Source organism: Homalodisca vitripennis, unplaced genomic scaffold, assembly GCF_021130785.1.
Source record: "Homalodisca vitripennis isolate AUS2020 unplaced genomic scaffold, UT_GWSS_2.1 ScUCBcl_3936;HRSCAF=9772, whole genome shotgun sequence".
Taxonomy (NCBI): Eukaryota; Metazoa; Arthropoda; class Insecta; order Hemiptera; family Cicadellidae; genus Homalodisca; species Homalodisca vitripennis.
The window spans coordinates 16,447-21,862 of NW_025780047.1; the positions used below are offsets into that span (position 1 = coordinate 16,447).

The 5,416-nt window shown below is 35.0% G+C and overlaps 1 non-coding gene across 1 annotated transcript; it reads right to left on the reverse strand.

Annotated features, from left to right (window-relative positions):
* Window positions 1-923: 923 nt before the first annotated feature.
* Window positions 924-996, reverse strand: Trnak-cuu. Its single transcript has one exon. It is a non-coding gene; the product is annotated as a tRNA-Lys (tRNA).
* Window positions 997-5,416: the final 4,420 nt, after the last annotated feature.

Below are 5,416 nucleotides of genomic sequence, written 5' to 3' on the forward strand. Positions count from 1 at the left end.
GTTGTTTATTGTCATAATTGAATATTGATTATAGCTATTAAGTACTGATCATTGATTATTGTGATAGATTTTTATTATTGTCCGCCATGGTGATTTCTGATATATATTTTGGAGATTTATCATACTTTATTGAAATTAATTGTTGTGAATACTTGTGAATTCGACCTAAGGTCACTGATTAAGAATATTTACTTCCTCTCATTGAGTTTATTAGAAAGTTGAACTGATACTTATCAGGTTGATGAGCTGAATATGTTTCCTGTCTTTTTGGAATTTTGAAATGGGTTCTTAATTTGATCATGTTTAAATAAATCCAAGATTTTCTGATATATATACAGTATTTAATTTTCCTTCATAATTTAGTGATAGTTTTGTGGAATTGAAAAATATAACAACCACAATTAGATTAAATAAACTGATATATGCCAATTAAATTTAAATAATTTTGCTGTGTAACCTAGAGTCCCCTCAGGACTGGATTACAATTAGTTATCAGCACTTCATACTTAAGGATGGAGTTGTGCCGAGATACACAAACATAGTGGTTTAGTAAAATTTGAGTTTATCAAGGTGAAATAACTTTAGATGCCATTAGTGGATTTCCAGGAAACTAATAGTGTATTATTGGGGTTCATATCATAGCTTGTGAACCGAGCATGAATAAATGTTAGGGCTTTGGGTCTGCCTTACTGTGTGCTTTTGGAAGGGTTTCTTCCCCGTCGTTACCCTCAGCAACCTTACCAACGGGGTGGCGCCCATTAAACAAATAATTTTCAACAACAACTTGAAGAACACAGTTAGGTTAGAGCCTTAGCACCTGGGACTTGGAGTTCTGCGCACAAGTATTATCAGAACCTACCCTTCTCCCTGAGTCTGAGTCGGAGCAATGTTGCCTCATGCTTTTGTGGCATGGCAAAATGGGGCGCCCAACGTGGGGCCCGAACCCACGACCCTGAGATTAAGAGTCTCATGCTCTACCGACTGAGCTAGCCGGGCTTTTTATGTAAATAAATGTAAACAGTAACAGTTTTAAAGATTAAATTCAGGTTTTAATTAAATGAATCCCAATTATTAAAAATATAAATAATATTATAAAAATTAAACATATAAAAAAATAATGCTTTAGTAAATAAATAAATGTAAACAGTAACAGTTTTAAAGATTAAATTCAGGTTTTGATTAAATGAATCCCAATTATTAAAAATATAAATAATATTATAAAATTAAACATATAAAAAAATAATGCTTTAGTAAATAGATTTATTAAAATGTTTAATGTGAATCTGCAAAATTATTTGTTTTACACCATTGTAGTTAATTATGTAGTTTAATTATTTGCCTACCAAAAATACTATATATTATTGAATATGTAGGGCTTTTCTTTACGTTCCGGACATCGTCAAGCGAACGGAACGGTTGGTTGACAGCCACAGCCATCAGCATCACGTCGCATCGCCGCTACCGCGTCGTCGCCGCTGACCGGTGGCCGTGGTGACATTGGCCCTCCCCGCCCCCGCACCGCACTGCCACTGCCGTGTGCCTACTCACTGGGATTTCTATTCACTCACCGTATCGCCTGTCATGAACCGATAAGTGATAGAATAGTCATTCTTTTCCACTTGGTGAACTTGAATCAATATTATTTTGGATTTGGCTGGCCAGCACGGACTTAGACTGTGATAGTCAAAGTTAATTAAATACAACGATTCTATTTCATATTAGTGCGGTTATGAGACTTCTGGACATTTCAGGGGACATTTCTGGACTCTGCCAGTGATGCAATTCGTCGCTTCATTTGTCAATTATGTTAGTTATTAAATGTCTCACTGTTCATTTAAATGTTTAATGTTTGTTTTCATGAGTACTCTTTTCAGCGGTGGCCACCTGCTTTGTTGTTTATTGTCATAATTGAATATTGATTATAGCTATTAAGTACTGATCATTGATTATTGTGATAGATTTTTATTATTGTCCGCCATGGTGATTTCTGATATATATTTTGGAGATTTATCATACTTTATTGAAATTAATTGTTGTGAATACTTGTGAATTCGACCTAAGGTCACTGATTAAGAATATTTACTTCCTCTCATTGAGTTTATTAGAAAGTTGAACTGATACTTATCAGGTTGATGAGCTGAATATGTTTCCTGTCTTTTTGAAATTTTGAAATGGGTTCTTAATTTGATCATGTTTAAATAAATCCAAGATTTTCTGATATATATACAGTATTTAATTTTCTTCATAATTTAGTGATAGTTTTGTGGAATTGAAAAATATAACAACCACAATTAGATTAAATAAACTGATATATGCCAATTAAATTTAAATAATTTTGCTGTGTAACCTAGAGTCCCCTCAGGACTGGATTACAATTAGTTATCAGCACTTCATACTTAAGGATGGAGTTGTGCCGAGATACACAAACATAGTAAGTGGTTTAGTAAAAATTTTAGTTTAACAAGGTGAAATAACTTTAGATGTTATTAGTGGATTTCCAGGAAACTAATAGTGTATTATTGGGGTTCATATCATAGCTTGTGAACCGAGCATGAATAAATGTTAGGGCTTTGGGTCTGCCTTACTGTGTGCTTTTGGAAGGGTTTCTTCCCCGTCGTTACCCTCAGCAACCTTACCAACGGGGTGGCGCCCATTAAACAAATAATTTTCAACAACAACTTGAAGAACACAGTTAGGTTAGAGCCTTAGCACCTGGGACTTGGAGTTCTGCGCACAAGTATTATCAGAACCTACCCTTCTCCCTGAGTCTGAGTCGGAGCAATGTTGCCTCATGCTTTTGTGGCATGGCACGTTAAGGGGTTAAACCTTCTATTTGCGATGCGTACAGTATTGTTATGATTTCAGTGGCGATGTGACTTGACCAAAAATCATGGCGTGAGTTTAGATCACGAATATTAAAGGTAATGTTTAGAAACAAACACAGTTTAATTTATTAAATCATTTTATTTTTTATCAACAATAAGCTCTACTTATCCCGGTGCAACTTACTTGATGTATTTTTCATTTGTAAAATTTTTTAGCTTTAATATTTACACGAACTATACATTAAGGTAGTTGATGATTTAGTATATGTTAATAGTTATACACCATGTCTAAGAACTCTTTGCAATACCATAAAGAAAATACCCTTCTTATTACCTACAATTTTTTAATATCAATATCTCAACGATAAACCACATTTGTTCGACGGCTTCCGACGTCAAGCGACCACAGCAAACGAGCGAAAGCTTTTTGGTAAAGGCAATACATATTTTCACACTGACTATCTTATTCGGCATAGTCCCAACGTAGGGTTTCGACTATGTCCCAGCTCCATGTTCTGCTCTTGACTCTGCCCTATCTCCATGTGCTGCTCTTGACTCTGCATTACCAAATCTGATAAGGATCATTCGCAGTGCTAGGTAAATGGGTGATACAGGATTTAACAGTTAATATTTAAATATATCTTGTTGATCCAAGAAGCCCCACTCTCTAGATTCTTATTAATCCGTGTAAACCGAGATATATTTAAAATTAACAGCATAAGCATTTCAATCCGCGTTAGTTCAGTATGTGGTTTAAAAATTAGCATATTTCCAAAGTATTTTAAACGGTGACAATTGTGGTTAAACTTGTTTAACAATAACTTTTCTACATACTCAACATACCAGTACTGATTCTAACGAAATGATCGCACGTTTTATCAATGACAATGGTTAGACGAGAACATATTAAGAACCGACATCCTTTGAGTTCGTTCCAATCAAGGTTTCCGCATTTGCCCCGTAAACTCACAAGTCACTTTGATGTGAGAACCATTATTTAAAGTTAAAGCTAAATTAATCATGCCATATTCTTAATTGTTTACATATAATTATTTCAGAGGCAGCTCGCGGAGGCATGCTCACTCATCGGCCATCCGTTACACCTAGCAACGGCTGGCTAGGTTTCGACATCCGTTCCCCAACCAAACAAAGACACTACCATCTCTTCCTGCACCGAGGAAAAATAATGAGCAGATAGTGCAGGTTCAAACACTGTCTGTGACCGCCATATTTTTATCAGTACCATCGACCTTGTACTGTATAGACTCTCAGCCTTACTCTGTTTCATAAGAGCCTCACACAGGCCAGTGATCATTAATGCGGTCAGAATAAGGCTTTAAAGAACCTCATATAACAAAAACTACCTTGATTTGGTCTCTTCGTTGTTTCACTAAAACACGAAAAATCCGAATAACACATTTTATACGACGAAAAGTAGGACTAAAGGCAACTTTTTCTACGATATGTTATATTTATTACTGTTCTACAAGCCTGATTACATACTGATTATATTATCAGTAGATAGAACGTAAAATTATATATTACATTATGTTAAACTCCTCATTGTTGTAATACACTTAAGGGGATTCTGGACACACATTTGGCCAAAAATGTCAAATTATTACATTTTTTTTTAGATTTATTTTTGCTCCCTGGACATTTCTCTGCAAGAAAACATTAGGTTTTAGTGTTTTTGGACCTTATTTCCTAAAGAAAAATTAAATTTTCATTAGATACTACACGGGCGTCAGCGGCAACAAAGTTAGCTATTTCTTGCCCACTGAAAAATCCTCTAATATTATTATTTATGCACACATTATAGTATGGCTACTAATATACATTGTTTATCTTACATGCCTTTGAAGTTTGTATTGATTCTCTGTCAGCTGTCATAGATCAGAAAGAAAAAAAACTGTGTACTATAATGTTATTGTTTTGATTGACAGTTGTTCCTAGTTTACACTCAAGATTATTATTGCAGTATATTCTTCTTTATTTTTATTTGGAAAAATGGGCAGGGTAAAGAAACAAAAACTAAATATGAAGAAGAGAAATTTAGAGAAAATAGGAAGAAGGTGGGGAAGTGAAAAACACAGTGGTGATGGTGAACTAATGACAGGTGAAGGCAGTTCTAGGCCTAGTGTTGAAAGTGTAGCTTCAACTAGTGGTTTTATCTCAAGGCCTAATCCTCAAAGTGCTTTAGATTATAGCATTCCAGCTTCTTCATCAAGTGATAATGAGGTTAGTAATAAGCCTACTGGATTTGCTCTTTATACTAGCTACAAGGAAAACATTGAGATTAGTGACGATGGGCCCCAGTATGGATTTATAGATTTGAAAATATTGACAGAATATCTGGCATCTTTTCCATGTAACAATTGTTATTGTGAAACTCTGGAAGTCATCCATATAGATAAAAAGTCAGTTTTTGGAAATCCCATACAAATGACATGTTCTACTTGCGGTGTTGTAAGTACGCTTCCGACGTCTTCTACGCTAACCAATAATGAATCTCCCCAAAAAGTGTTCGATATAAATCGTAGAGTAGTAAAAGCTTTTACATCAATGGGGAAGGGTCACAGGGCCTTAGA